This window comes from Acinonyx jubatus, chromosome B2 (assembly GCF_027475565.1).
Source record: "Acinonyx jubatus isolate Ajub_Pintada_27869175 chromosome B2, VMU_Ajub_asm_v1.0, whole genome shotgun sequence".
Classification (NCBI taxonomy): domain Eukaryota; kingdom Metazoa; phylum Chordata; class Mammalia; order Carnivora; family Felidae; genus Acinonyx; species Acinonyx jubatus.
In genome coordinates, this window is record NC_069385.1 from 56039206 (window position 1) to 56056101 (window position 16896).

Sequence of the window (16896 nt, forward strand, 5' to 3'; positions counted from 1 at the left end):
TCTTATATTCTTCACTGATAAGTCTCTGGTTTTGCAGATAAAGTTCCATGACAATAGATTCCTTTAGAAGAAAATGTTCTTTAGAGTAAAGCTGTTTATATGACCTGACAGACATTGGTCTATGATAACAGTACTTTTCGGAAAGTAATTGGAATGTTTTCTCCATAATAAATTCAAAAAAAAATTTTATTAGTCTCCCTCCATGCGCCTGCCAGTCTGTATAATAAAGTTAACTAATTGTTGACAGTTGGCACTGGGGAGAAAGGCTAAAAAACTTATTGCAACATACAGCTTAACAGACCTGACTGACATCCTGCCATTAGCTAGTAAGAACTTTTCAACTTTCTTTCCCTTTTCCCACATCAAACATTCTAACCTCTAACCATCCCCACAAGGAAAGAATAATAATAATAATAAATAACAACAAAAACAACAACAACAGCAACAATAATAAATCTCAAACAATCCACCAAAACAAAACATTGCACTTCCCTCCATCCCCCATGCCTGAAAAGGAAAGATCTGGGGCTGGCATTAGGAATAATAAAATGCGAGAGCTGTCTGAAGTTGAAATCTCTCTTTCCCTTCAACTATTTTTCCCCTAATTTACAACTTATTCCTGACATTGATTCCCTTTTCTCCAATAATGTTTCTCTGTGAACATTATTTCCAGCAATATATCCATCATCATAAAACTACCCTTTCATGAAATTATTTGTCAAATTCATAGGTTTGTTATAATAGACTTTTACTTGCTGCCCACTGAGTCTGTTCGAACGTTTTCTCGTTTCATTCCTGCTGATTCTAAAACTAACGTATTTACTAATCTTCAACTCTTCCTTTCACTTTCTAAAAGCATTATGATCTCATCCAATCCTCTGAGTATTGAATCTAGAAATAAGTGGGTCTTGCATACACAAGATTCAGATGCCTTAGGTTTACAGGATTTTTAGAGAAGCCTAGTCACTTTCAAGTGATCCGAAGGACAACTGAGCCTACTTTTTTCTGAGCCTCCATCAGAGTATATCTGTTTCACTAGGTTAATCTTGGTTCTGACCCTGCCTTCCCAGTATCCTCCAATTGGCTAGGAACCAAGGCTAGGCTGGAGTTCCTGGGATCTTTCAAGGGAGGAATTAATTAATCTGGCTAGAGATTAATCCAAAGTGAAGATGGTAAATTTCTTCAAATTTTGCAACCATGGCCTGGGGGCTTGCAGGGGCAGGGTGGAGTCTGGAATGGGCATTTCCCCCCCTCTTCTTCCTGAAAAGGGAATTAAAATATATGCAAAACATTTTGAGTTGTCTTTACCAAATGAAATTTTTAAAAGGAAAACACACAGACATATAACACAATTTGGGTTGTCCTAAACCAGTCAAGTCAGGGCATAATTGTAAAGGTGTAACTTATACCCATAAACTAATTTTCTAATTATATTGACTTTTAAGGGTGTACAGTTTTAGTTACAATGGAGTTGCAATGAATCATATTTTAAAGTATCAACGTGATTATAGGTTTTCCATGTTAAGAGAACCAAGCAAAGAAGAGAAGCAACCAACCATTAATAGTAGAATGAAATAATGAAGCAATATTTTGATCTTCATGTCCTGCACAGTGTCAAATTGACACTTATTTTCAGAGAAGAATTTGAGAAATAAAAGGTGTTGGGGGAAAAATATTCAGCACATATTTGCTGAGTATCTGTTTTGTGTCCTGAGTTTTTAAGATAAACACCATTAAAATTTCCTCATTTATTGTTTTCACTTTGCACAGGTCAACATACTTTTATTTACTGTGCTTTTAAATATTATCAGATTGGAATTTTTTTTCTATATTTACTAAGTGTTTGTATTTCTTTTTGTCCATTGCTCAAGTATACCCTTTGTGAATGTGTGTGTGTTTTAATTGAGATATTTGTCATTTTCTTATTTATTAATAAAATTTCTATATGTTAAATCCGCTAACCTCTGGCATTTACTCTGCAAATAATTTCCCCTGGTTTATTGTCTTTCAATTTTTTACATGGAGTTTCTTTTAAGTACAAAAAAAAATAAAAAAGATTTTTATAATCACACTTATCAGCCTTTTCATTTATATTTTGGTCTTTGATATAACGCATTGAAAAGTTTTTCTCTCCTAAGACCATATAGCCACTTAGATTTCATTCCAGTATAATTATTTTATTTTTTGCATTTTAATCTTTAGTCTATCTGAGATTCATTTTGGTTGCTGTATGTTGTGGTAATTTGACTTTATATTTTCTCTCTTTAGTTACCTGGTAGTCTTTTTTTTTTTTTTTTTAAGTTTGTTTTGAGAGAAAGAGCATGCAAGTAGAGGAGGGGCAGAGAAAGAGGGAGAGAGAGAGAAGATCCCAAGCAGGCTCTGCACTGTCTGTGCAGAACTGGACTTAGGAGATCTATCTCCCCAACCATGAGATCATGACATGAGTGAAAATCAAGAGTCGGACACTTAACAGACTGAGCCACCCAGGCGCCCCTAGTTAGCTGGTAATCTGAACCAGAAGTTGAGTAATCCCTTTTTCCTTTGGTTTGAATGCGAGCTCATCATGTGTTAATATTTTATATCTTTTAAAAACTCTTTATTTAAAACTATTAATGTCCCTGCATAAAATAAAAATGTAGCGTTGTTTGATTTCCTCTTTTTCCCTACTCAGTTGACTTACTGCCCTGGTTTTTATAATGATCGAATAATTTATTTATACTTTCAAAGCTTACTTTTGACATTTACATTAAGCTTACTAAATATTTTTTGACTTTGTTCTTTTTATGAATCTCTAGGTCAGCTAGTATGTATTTTCAATTAAAAATATCAGAAAGGATAAATGATTTCTTGTCTTTCTTGATCCTTATATACCCAAGAATAGTCTTGCTATTGATTTTATAATTTAGAAACAGTAGGGATGAGTACAAATTTAGGGATTTATTGATGTCGGGATAAAGACAATGATAACTGGAAAGTTTTCCTTTCCTAAGAAACTGGTTTTTATTTACCTACGTGAGGCTTGTGGAATTTTTCTTTTCCTTTGAAATTGAAAATATTGACCCAGTTGTCATTTCATTAATGTTGCCACATACTTTACAAACTTTTTAAATCCAAAATTCTAAATTCTAAATCTTCCTATGGTGCAGATCAAAGTTCTTCTGCAGGTTTTTATGTTAGCTTTTTGTCCATTTGCTGTATTTTCTTCTGGAATTTAACTTATATATATTTGGTGTATATTGTAACATAATATATAAAAAATTTTCTAGGACTGTTTTTCATACCTGTTGTCTTTTTTTTTTTCATTTTATTAATCTCTGCATAATTTAGTTACAGGGTAACTTTTCTTCTAATATTTGATATATTTTTTTCATGCTGTTTGCAGCATATTGTTACTTCTGGATTCACAGCAACTTAAAGGTTTATTTCTAGTTCCTATTGCAGTGCTTGGCCTAGAAAAGATAATGAATAAAAGCATATTGAATTACATTGCAATAAAATTGCTCATATATAAAAAGTGAAAAATTATTAGACATAATTTTCAGTGACAACAATAAGCATATATAAGATATTAACTAGAGTAGCTATGAAGTCGTTTCAGAAATTATGATATTATGTATAAGAATTTTAGTCTAAAACCTCTAAGACTATTCACTAACTTTCGAATCAAGTCCAGCCCACCCTACTCCAGGCCCCAGGCACACAATTGTAGTAGGAGTAAAAAGATACGTATGGATGTATTGAAATAATGACCAATATTTGCTCAGCCTTACTGATGGGAAGGACCAAGCTAAGGGCTCTACACACATAATCTCATTTAATCTTCTCTACAAAATTGATAGCCCTTGTATTTGCTAACAAAGGAACTGAAGTTTAGAAGGTCATTTGCAAAAGGTGTAGATGAGCTGGGATTTGAGCCCAGATCTGGTTAATTCCAAAGGCTATGATCTAACCATTAAACTGGACTGGACAGCTTTTCCTTTTTTCAATCTTTCTAATGCTGAAGTTCAATAACACTGTAATATTTCTTGACTCCACATACATAATGATTTTTTTTTTAACTTTTCACAACTCTGATTTGGTTGCATAGAATCTGATCCTTTAAGATTATAGGCCACAAAAGTGGGAGGTTTAACCTAGTTCTAAAACTGGTAAAGCCAAAGTCATCATAATCCTATCTTCACTATATTTGTTTTTATCCACATAATTAAATGCCCACTGTTTGTAGTGGCTATAAAGAAGCATGGTTCCTACCCACCAGAGAGTTACAGTCTGGTTGTATGGGACAATATAGAGAGAAACCTCGCTTTATACCACTCCTTTTGAAATAATTGGTCTATGTGTGATAGCTTGATGTGGTGCTTCAAGGTACTTTTCAAGATCCTTAGGAGGATAAGGAGAGTTCTGATGCTGGAAGGGTTGTTTCCAATAATCCTTTATTCTAAAATCCTCAAATCCAAACCTTGCCAATTGTAAGGGAATTGACCCCCAGATTTCCCTTCCCAGGTCCTCCAAATTTGGGGCCTGTATGGTAATGACAGGTACATGATAAGGAACAAGAGCTTTCAGTCTTGTGTTGGATCATAATGCCTTAGAATGAAAGAGGATCATAATGACTCTTTTTTGTTGGTGACTGGGGCTAAAGTTGCCTTAAGGAGTGTCAGTGATAACAGAGATTATGAAAAGGATGAACAGGAAAGCACTATGTTGTATTAATTTATAATTTGAGTTTCTTCTCCACTGATTATTAGCTCTGTGACCCTACATGAGTTCCTTTTAAAACCCCTCTAAGACTCATTGTTCTCACATTTCATTAAGTACTCAATAAATGATAGTTATAACATTTCATATGAATTCACAGAATGGAAGAGGCTTTTTTTGTTTTGTTTTTCTACCTAGCATTTATTTTACCTTCTTTTGGTAACATATTTTCTTACCTGTCTTTTGGTATAATTGTCAATCAAAGTCTCTGTTCTAGTGTAAGCAAAGGGTGGACATATCACTGGACTAAGCCAACCACATTTTCTTTGGGACTTTGAATCTTGAATTTACTGACATCTGAGGAGATTGTTCATTGATTCCTGCTGTCTGGACCTCTAAGAGCTGCCTCAATTGCTATCTGCTTTCAAACTCAGTATTTTGAGAAACTCATATCCTATTAAAATCCTCTTCTGCAAAAAAATTGGCCAGTTGAAGTGTTGTTTACAACCAAAGAAACTTGCCTACTACATCTAGACAATCTTTTCCATTCTTGTTTGGTTGGTTTCTTTGTCTTTGATTTACTCCAAGAGACCAGTTGGTCAATTACTGTGGTCCTAAACACATTCCTCTTGAAAATAATTTAATAGTCATCCTAGGCATCCCCTATATTGTCTTATACTTCATTGTGAAGTGTATTCATTTTCTCCAAAATGTTTCTGGGCAAATCTAAACCCCATGTCATCTGTGGTAACCTCATCCATAGCCAAGAATAATGAATCTGTCTTCTCCATGACATGGTGTACCTATGCTACTGATTTGCCTGGTCTCTAGACTGAACATGCCCAGGTTTTTCATCTGCTCTCATAGGGTTTCATTTCCAAACCTTTTATTAACTTGGTTGCCCTCCTCTGAACTCCTTCTAGTTAACTAGAAAGCAAACTCTATCCAATAATATCATGTCATCACAGAGATCATGGAGGTCACATCCTGGCTAGAAGGTAGCCAGGTAGCCCCGCAGGCATAAAATTTTTTCTTCATGCCTAAGGTAGTTGTGAATGTTCTGGGTCTCCTGTCCAGGCACTCCCTGAGCATGCAACAAGTGGAGTGCGGTCAGCCAGCAGATACCTACGTATTCAGGGGAAGAGTCATTGCTTATTTGAGCAGCACTAATCAGTTCAATTTCTCTTTGTGGCTACTTTGAACTGCAGCCTTCTTCCTAACTCCAGACACCAAAGGTGGGTGATAACTAACAATTATTGAGTACTTATGATGTGCTGGGCACTGTGCCAAATGCTTAACATTTATGAACCCATTTAATCTCTACAGTGGCCCTTTACGTTAGGCTATTATCTTCACTTTACAGATGAGGAAACTGAGCATTATACTGGGCCCAGGTTATGTGGCTAGGAAGTGATGTGGCAGAAATTTGACCATAAAGCCCATGCCTTACTTGTTTAAATGCTCAAGAGGAACAGGCCAGAAAACATTGGACAACAAATTAGGAAAGACATGTGCCTTTTTAAAAGGCAGAGTCTTGAAATTCGTGTAGTGTGGAAACATGATTTAGTTATGAGAAAATACAAGAAATAATTTATGCATGTTTCCCTTCTTGGAGGTTAAAAATGTATATTGAAGGGTCTAAGAAATGTTGATGTGAAGAAAACTATTTAACTAACTTCCTTAAATTTATTTTAACAGAGAACACTTCCATTTCACTAAGTGTGCAAAACTATACAGTAGACTTAACTACTTGTTAAGATGGTACACTAAGCTATACATATCATACCTCTAAGCATCATAATATCCTTGCAAGAAATACATTGTTACTTCAGGAGAGGAACTGACTTCTAGAGAGATTTACCTCTCTGAAGGTTGTCTGTGGGTAAATTACTGACGAGAGGTCTTACTCCAATTCTGTCTGATTTTAATGTCCTACATTGCTTGTGTGCTTAAAGTATTTCGTTCCCCCCACCTAAGCCCTCAAATAAAGAAAACTCAGTTTTGAACGTTATTATTGCCTCATCTTCTTTTTTGGACGTCTTGGTCATGTGAAGACAGCATGATGAAGAGAAAGAACACCAGCTCAGTTCTAGAAACCTTAGGCTGAGCCATATTATCACCTCTGCTACCTTCAGTTTGGCTTTCCCACAAAAGTGGCTTAAATTCTCTGAGACTGTTTTCTTTTTTTTCCGCTTCCAGTTTTATTGAGGTATAATTGACATACATAGCATTGTATAAGTTCTAGGTGTGCAACATAATTATTTGATATATTTATATATTGCAAAATGATCACAGTAAGTTTAGTTAAAATCCATCACTTCACATGGTTACAAAATTGTTTTTCTATGATGACAACTTTTAAGATCTACTCCCTCAGCAACTTTCAAATATATAATACAGTATTGTTAACTAGAGTTACCATGTTACACATTACACATCCCCAGGACTTATTTATTTTATAACTGGAAGTTTGTACTTTTGACCACATTCACCAATCCTACTCCCCAACTCTGGCAACCACTAATCTGATCTCTGTTCCTATGAGTTTGGTTTCTTTAGATTCCACATGTGAGATCATATGGTACTTGTCTTTCTTTGTCTTATCTCACTTAGCGTAACATCCTCAAGGTCCATCCATTTGTTGCAAATGCCTGGATTTCCTTCTTTTTTATGGTCTGAGCTTATTTTCTTTCCTATGAAGTGGATGTTCATTGTGTGAATGGCTCATTAATTGTTTTCTGTTCCCCCATGATATTTATTTAATTCCATATTTCATTCTAACAAAGCAAACAAAACAAATGGCTTTACTTGGAACTCAAAAGGTAGAACCTGAGGTCAGATTATAGTTTTCAAGGTTTACAAAATTTTAGAGGTATCCAAGAAATACTAATATACTTTTCTATATTCTTATTTTATTAAAGTATCTTACTTAGAATTATCTTTTTAAAAAGAATTGTCTGTATTTTAGATGCAAGAAAATTAATCTTTTTTAAGTATACATTTCAATACTTTTGCCTTACATTTCTTTAATTGCTATATATTTGACACACAATGTGACAATAGTTTCATGTGTACAACATAGTGATTCAGCAACTCTGTGCATTATGCTGTGCTCACCAGTGTAGCTACCATCTGTCACCATACCACGCTATTATGATACAATTGACTATATTCCTTATGTTGTGCTTCATCCCCATGACTTATTCATTCCATACCTGGAAGCCTGTACCTCCCATTTGACAAATGTATACAATTGTGTTATCATCATTGCAATCAGGTTATAGAACTTTATCACCTCAAAAACATTCCCGTTTGCACTCATTATTCTTCCCCCAGCCCCAACTCCTGTAAGACACTGATCTGCTTTTGTCACTAAATGTTGCCTTTTCTAGGCTGTTATAATGAAATCATACAGTAGAGAGGCTTCGTGTCTGACTTCTTAAATTTAGAAGTCTAAATTTGCAATTTAGGCTTTTAAATTTTTTTATGGCTCATTCTTTCAGTGTCATATTTAAGAAATTTTTTACTTACTCAAGACGGCAATGATTTTCTTTTGTATTTTCTCCCAGAAATTTTATAATATTAGTGCTTACTTATTGGTTTATGATACATTTATAATTAAGTTTTATAGATGACATAAAATATGGAATGTGTTCATTGTTTTGTATGTGGATGTCTATTGTTTTCCAGCATCATTTATTGGAAAGACTCCTCTTTCCTGATTGTTTTATCTCAGATCATGAAAATCAATTGATGATGTATGTGTGGATATCCTTATGGGCTCTCTATGTAATAGAAGCAATATATGTCTATCCTTACGCTATTAGCTGCATGTTTTTTTATATAGATCCCTTATTAGGTTAAGGGAGTTTTCTTTTATTTCTAAATTACTGAAAGTTTTTAATCAAAAATGGGTATTAAATTTCTCAAGTTTTGTGTGTATGTGCCTCTTGAGAGGACTATGTAATATATCCTTTTTCTTAACGGCTTTATTGATGTATAGTTGATATACAGAAAACTGCACATAATTAATATATACAATTTTGTGAGTTTGGACATATGTATACACTTGTGTTACCATCATCACAATCGAGGTAATAAACATATTCATTACCTCCAAAAGTTTTCTTGTGTCTCTTCGTTTTGTGGTAAGAACAGTTAACATGAGATCTACTCTCTTAAAATTTTTTTAAGTGTACCATACCTTATTATTAACAATAGATACCATGCGCTATAGCAGATCTCTGAAACTTACTCATCTTGTATAACTAACTTCATGCCCACTGAGCAACTTGCCATATCCTCCTCTACTGATCCTTCATTGTAGTCTGTTAATTCACTAAATTCACACTAATTGAGTCTCAAACATTAAACAAACCTTGAATTCTTGAAAGGACTAACACTTAGACGTGGTACATTTATTTTAATATCCTGTGATTTTTTTCCTGATAGTGTCTTTAGTATTGGATCAGGTCAGTACTGGTCTTATAAATGAGTTAAAGGAAATTCTATCCTCTTCTATTTCCTAGGAGTTTATATGGAATTAGTATTATTTCCTCCTTAAATGTTTAGTAGAATTAACTATTGAAGCTGGACATAAAGTTCTCCGTGTGGGGAGATTTTTTTTAACTACAAATTCAGTATCTTTAATAGATATTCAGATGATTTACTTCCTTTTTGTTTTTTGGGTAAGCTTTAATAGTTTGTGTCTTTTGAAAAATTTTCAAATAAACTTAAAATCTGAGTATGTATGAAAGACATTGAATGTGTAGTTAAAAAAAAAAAATCTTCCCATGAAGAGAACTTTATATCCAGTTTCAATAGTTAATTCTGCTAAGCATTTAAGGAAGAAATAATACTAATTCTAAATTGCTGAATTTATTGGCAGACAATAATATTTCCAGTTATCTATTTAATGTCAGTAGGAACTGTAGTAATGTGTCTGTCTGGCTAGATTAGAGACTGGCAAACTTCTTTCTCTATAATGTCATATATTAACTACTTTAGGCTTCTTCTTCCTTCTTATTGCCACCCTCCACCCCTTCCTCCTATTAAAATGTAAAAATCTTTTTAAAATGTAAAACGGGGGCATCTGGGTGGCTCAGTCAGCTAAGCATCTGACTTCGGCTCAGGTCATGATCTCAGGGTTTGTGGGTTTGAGCCCCACATTGGACTCTGCTGTCAGCGCAAAGCCCACTTCAGATTCTCTGTCTCCCTCTCTCTCTGTCCCTCCCCAGCTTGTGCACTTGCTCTCTCTCTCTCAAAAACAAATAAACATTACAAAAATGTTTTTTAATGTAAAAAGTATTTGTAGCTTGCAGATATACAAAATCAGGTTACAGACTGGACTTTATCCATTGGCCATAATTTACCAACACCTGGGTGAGAGTTTTATCAATTTTATTAATAATTTCAAAGAATGAGTTTTTGTTTTGTTTTTGTTGATTTTCTGTATTGTTTTACTGTTTTATATATCATTGATATCTGGTCTGATCTTTCTTTTCTTTTGTTAACTTGGCGTTTAATTTACTCTTTTTCTAGTTTCTTAATGTAGACACTTAGATTATTTATTTGAAATCTTTACTCTTTTCTAAGCAAGTAGCTAATGCTTTAAATTAACCTTTAAGCACTGTGTTAGTTCATCCCACAACCTTGGGTATATTGTATTTTTTGTTTTTATTAACTTCAGGATATTTTCCAATTTCATCTGTGAATTCTTCATTGACCCATGGTTTGTTTGAAGTGTTTTGATTGATTTCCAAGTCTTTGTAGATTTTCCATAGAGCTGTCTATTATTGCTTTTAAATACAATATCATTGTGGTCAAAGAACACACTTTTTATGATTTTAATTGATTTAAAATTATGAGACTTATTTTCTGACCCAGAATATATCCTTTCTTGGTGACTTTCAAGTGTTGTGCACTTGAAAAGAATATGTAATTTTCTGCTGTTGTTGGGTAGAGTGTTTTGTAAATGTCAATTAGGTAAAAATTTTGGTAGTTACATCTTTTACATTTTTTTAATTTTCTGTTTACTTGTTCTCTCAACTATTGAAAGAGAGCTGTTGAACTCTCCAACTATAATTTTGGATTTTTTTTATTTCTCCTTCAGTTATATCAGTTTTGTTTCATATGTATTATATTCTTTTAGTACTTTGAAGCCATCTTTTTAAGTGCATATATCTTTAGTATTGTTATGTCCTCTTGGTAAATTTATCCCTCATTATGAAATTACCTTCTTCATCCCTGGTATTATTCTTTGCTCTAAAATCTATTTTTAGGATATTAATATAGCCATTCCATCTTTCTTTTCCTTTCCTTTCCTTTTCTTTCTTTCTTTCTTTCTTTCTTTCTTTCTTTCTTTCTTTCTTTCTTTTTTTGTTTTTTTAGAAATTGTTTATTTTCCATCAACCTTGTTTCCATTTTGTTTGCCTTTGTGGAAAAGCAGCTTAAGACCACTCAGTGATTATTCCTATCAATTCAGTGGCCTGAGTAGTGGGAGCTGCAGACCAGTCTTCAGTGGCAGGCTAAGTGCTCCAGTCCTCAGTAGGGAACTGCTGAACAGACCCAGAGGGCACCTGTAATGCCTTCAGACCAGTCCAAGACTTCAGGTTGAGTAGCAGTGAACTTAGGAGCTGGAGCCGTCCATTCACCCTGAAATTCCTTCTTGGTCACAGCCTTTGAAGCAGTGACAAGCTCTTCCTTTTAATCTCTTCAGGATTTCTGTACAGGTAGAGATTAAGGGTGACCTCCTATGGGTGTTCATGGAATGTGGTGCGTGCCATGCATACACAGAACTTCCGAGCCAGCATCCACCACATCAGACCCACTGAGGGAGCTCCTTTGTTGTTAAAAGGGATGTCGGTGTCCATGTAGTGCAGAGGAGAGACTGCATTACACAGAGCAATGGTAGGAAGGTTAACAAGACCTGTGAGAGGGTGGTGGTCAGTCCTAGGATCAGTAACCACCAGAAGGTTGCTATTGTTGTCATACATTTTACTTTTACATATATAGTTGACCCTTGAACAATGTGGGATTAGAGGCATAGTCCAAACTTCATGTATAATTTTTGGTCACCTCAACTTAACTTCTAATAGTCTACTGTCAACTGGAAGCCTTACTGATAGTATAAATAATCAACAACACATAGTTTGTATGCTCTATGTATTATATACTGTATTCTTGCTATAAATTAAGCTAGAAAATTAAAATGTCATTAAGAAAATCATAAAGAGGGGCACCTGGGTAGCTCTGTCAGTTAAGGGTCCGACTCTTGATCTCAGCTCAGGACATGATCTTGCAGTTCATGAGATGCAGCTTGGTGTCAGGCTCTGAGCTGACAGTGTGGAGCCTGCTTGGGATTCTCTCTCTTCCTCTGTCTCTCTGCCCCTCCCCCACTTGCACCCATGCTTTTTCTCTCTCTCTGTCTTTCTCAAAGTAAATATGTAAACTTAAAAAAAAAAAGAAAATCATAAAGAAGATACATTTACAGTACTGTCCTGCGTTCATCTAAAAAGTCTAGAAAAGTAGACCTGTGCAGTTCAAACCCATGTTGTTCAAGGGCCAAATGCACTATAAACTTGAAAATTCATTGTTATCATTTTTGTGTTAGCCAAATATCTGTTAATAAAGTCCAAAGTAAGAAGAAATGTTTTCTATTTATTCATATGTTTACTGTTTGCAGAGCTCTTCATTTTTTGTGTGTGTAGATGCAAATTATCATCTGACATAATTTCCTGAAAAATTTTGCCTGAAAAACTTTCTTTAGCATTTTTTTATAACAGTTCTGCTAGTAACATTCTCTAAAGTCCTTTTCTTTTAAATTGAGATATAATTGACATTATAATTGACATTATACAAGTTTAAGGTGTATAATACAATGATTCAACATTTATACACATTGCAAAGTGATCACTACAGTAAGTCTAGTTAACATCCATTACTCTGCATAATTACAAATTATTTTTCTTGTGGTAAGGATTTTTAAGATTTTCTCTCTTAGAAACTTTCAAATATATAATACAGTTTTATTAACTGTAGTCACCATGTTGTATGTTACATCCCCATGACTTACTTATTTTATAACTGAACCCATTTCACCCACCTCCCACCCCCTACCTTTGGCAAACACTAATCTGTTTTCTATGTCTATGAACTTGGTGTTTTGTTTGTTTTGTTTTTAGATTCCATATATAAATGAGATTACATGGTATTTGTCTTTTCTGCCTTATCATAATACCCTTAGGGTTCATGCATATTGTCACAAAGGGCAATATTTTCTTCTTCTTTTTTTTAATGGCTAGATAATATTCCATTGTAAATATATATAATATCACATTTTAAAATCCATCTATCAATAGACACTTAGGTTGCTTCCATATACTTTAGTGTTTTCATTTCCTTTGAATAAATGCCCAGACTTGGAATAACTGGATCATATGCTAGTTCTATTTTTAATTTTTTAGGAAACTACATACTGATTTCATAGTGGCTGTACCAGGTTACATTCCCACCCAAATGCACATGGATTTCCTTTTCTCCACATCCTCACCAACACTTGTTATTTCTTATCTTTTTGATAATAGTCATTCTAAAGATGTATGAGGTGATATCTCAGTGTGGTTTTGATTTGTATTTCCCTGATGATTAGTGATGTTGAGGACCTCTTTATGTACCTGCTGTTGACCACCTATATGTCTTCTTTGGAAAATATCTATTCAAGATCCTCTGCCCATTTTTTAATCAGATTTTTTTCCTATTGAATTGTATGAGTTTCTTATATATTTTAGATACTAACTCTTTATCAGATATATGAGTTGCAAATGTTTTTTTCCCATTCAGTAGGTTGTCTTTTCATTTTGTTGATGGTTTCCTGTGCTGTACAGAAGCCTTTTAGTTTGATGTAGTCCCACTTGTTTATTTTTGTTTTGCTGTTTTTGCTCTTTGCATCAAATCCAAACAATCCTTGCCAAGGTTGATGTTAAGGGGCCACTGCCATGTTTTCCTCTTAAAGTTTTATGGTTACAGGTCTTCTGTTCCAGTCTTTAATCCATATTGTTTATTTTTGTGTATGATGCGAGACAGGTCTTCTGTTCCAGTCTTTAATCCGTATTGAGTTTATTTTTGTGTGTGATGCGAGACAGTGGTCTAGTTTCATTCTTTTGCATGTGGCTGTCTAGTTTTTTCCGACACCATTTGTTGAAGAGATTGTCCTTTCATCATTGTATATTCTTGCCTCCTTTGTTATTAAATTAATTGACCATATAAGCATGAGTTTATTTCTGGGCTCTTTATTCTGTTCCATCGAGCTATGTGTCTGTTTTTTGTGCCAATACCATACCATTTTGATTATTATAGCTTTGTAATATAGTCTGAAGTCAAGAAGCATGTCTCCACCATTGTTCTTTTTATTTTTGTTGTTGTCAGCCAGTCATATTATTGTCAGCCAAATCATTGATCTCTTCAGATTTACAAGTTGAAGTCCAACTGTAAGTTCAGTAAGGAGAAAGTGACATAAAGGTATTCTTTTACTCATTCATTCCTTTATTCAATAAATATGTATGGAATGCCTGGATGTACATTTTTAGGCCCTGAGATATACAAGTAAACAAGGCAGGAAATTCTCTATCCTCATGGCACATTGTTGGAGGAGACATATATATACATACATCCACATAGTTGGAGGAGACATATATATACATACATACAATAAATTAATTTTTTTTAATGATTACAAATAATGGTAAGGGCTTTAGAGAAAATGGGGGGAAGGAGGTTGCTACTTTATATAGGTAATTCAGCAAAGGCCTCTTGAGGAAGTAGCATTTGAGCAGTGGTTTGAGTCAACTCATTCCTGGATGATGGATGAGTTACAGAACTGTAAAGATCTAAGCTGAAGGAAGCATCAAGGATAACAGCCCTAGAGCAGAATGAACTTAACATCCTCAAGGAATAACAAGCAAACCAGGGCAGTGGAACATAGTAAGAAAGAGAGTAGAAGGCAATGAAGTGTGAGAGGTAAGAGGGGTCAGAGCATGTAAGGCTTGGTAGTGCTGGCAAGGGAGTTGTGTTTTAATTCAAGCATGAGGGATGCTATTGAGGGGGTGGGAGCAGGAGATTTAATTGTTCTGACTATTGTATAACAGATCTGTGCTAGGCTAGAAAGAATGGAAGGTGGGAGATGGAGAGCTGTAGAATAGATCAATCCAGAAAATTAAAACTTTTTGCATATAAAGTTAACAGGCATTTGAAAGAAGAGAAGACGGGTCAAGGAAAGGAAGACTGAGCAATTAGTCAGAAGCTTGGAATTCATGGAGAAAAGTATCTACTGAGAAAGAGTAACTAGTGAGATTCCTAGTGATAGTATGTCTGAGAGACATTTTGAAACAAAACAGTCCACTAGTCAGTTGGGAGTTGTCTGTGGTTCAAGGATGTAAGCTTCCTCTACTTTTCTAAACCTTCTTAAAACTTTGCTGCACATACTGTACTGCATTGGTGATATTTTGAAAGAATCGAGTTGGTGTTCAGTACAAGACCACACAGTATAGGAAAAGGAGAGCATACAGAATATGGCAAGATAATTCACAAGATGAACTAATGCAAAGGATTTGAGAGTATGAAACCATCAGTGATGAACAAAAGTGGAAATTCTTCCAAGATTCTCAGGAGGGATTTGTGTAAACATTGGCTTTCCCTGGACATAGGTGATGGTGGTTTGAGCCAACTCATTTGAAGCCTGAAGGGCAGGATGACCCAGCTGATTCCAGGTCACACATGTAACTAAAGAACAAAGAGACAGAGTACAGTTTTATGGTGTGATTAGGTCAGTAGCATAAATCTTCAGGCTCATCTTTCCCAATCAGATGTTTCCTAGCAGTTACTTCTACTAATCATTTGTTTATGTATCCATTTGACAAATATATACTCAGCACCTACTCTATGCCAGATATTGTATTGAGATCTGAGGATATGGCACTAAACAGCATGTTAAACATAACATAGCTACTTCAGTTGGTAAATTGGCCTGATTCCAGCCTTCAGAATGGCTAGACATTTGGCTCAATTCAGAGATAGGCATTTGGCCCAATGAGACACAAGGGCACCCATGGTGGGGCATTTGGGGAAAAGAAGCTGCATCTCTCTTCTGTAGGAACATCTTGTTTCCTTCATGTGGGAAGCCAGTAGCTGCTCAAAACAAACTTAACCATTATAATTATTACTGCATATTATTTGTCTTTTCCTTAACTTTTTTATTTCCCTTACTATATCTTGTGTGAACTAAATTTCTAAAATAGTTTCCTATGTAGTCAGAATCTTTTGTAACCTACTCAGATACACAGCTTACAATAACAAAATTTTTGGTGTATGGTCAAATTATTTCCTGAAAAGGTCAAACCAGTTCTAGAACAGAGCATTTTCTAAACATTTAAACAGAAAAAATAAAGGCAATGTAACAAACATTCTGGAAAATTGTTTGGCAGTATCTATCAAAGTTGAATAGACATAGAAATTATAACCTAGGAATTCTACTTTCAGTATAAACCCAGCAGACTTACACCTATATCTCTTTATCTAGAGATACAGAGATATAGATATATAGATATAGATATCTATAGATATCTAGATATAGAAATAAGGACACTACAAGAATGTTCCTAGCAGTTCTATTCATAATAGCTAAAAATTGAGAATAACACAAATGTCCACCAACAGTATAATGCTTAAATTAATTATGTGAATTTCAACCAATTGAAATATATAAAGGAATGAAAATGAATGGAATACATTGAATAATATGACTGAATCTCACAAACAAAATGTCAAGTGAAAGAAGCCAGATACATAAAGTACTACCTGTATTATTTTATTTACACAAAGCTTGAAAACTGGCAAAACGCTTTCATGGGAATGGAAATCAGGAGACTGACTACCCTCAGGGATGTATAATGACCAGAGGGAACTAGAGGGAGTTTTGGGAGCTGGTCATGTAATCAACACCCGGGTGCTGGTTACATGGATATGTTCACATTGTAAAACTTCATTGAGTTGTATATTTACGATTTGTATTCTTATCTTTATGGATATTATACTTGAATGAAAAGCTTACTTTAAAAAGTAGAGGTAAGATGCATTTTATTGTATTCCCTGGAATTCATAAACCACTATCTTGAAATATTGTGGATTCTCAATGAATATTTG

The 16896-nt window shown here is 34.5% G+C and overlaps 1 long non-coding RNA gene across 1 annotated transcript in view; it reads left to right on the forward strand.

Annotated features, from left to right (window-relative positions):
- Positions 1-16896, forward strand: part of LOC128315564 (uncharacterized) — a 310565-nt gene that overhangs the window by 163029 nt on the left and 130640 nt on the right. The window lies entirely within an intron of this gene.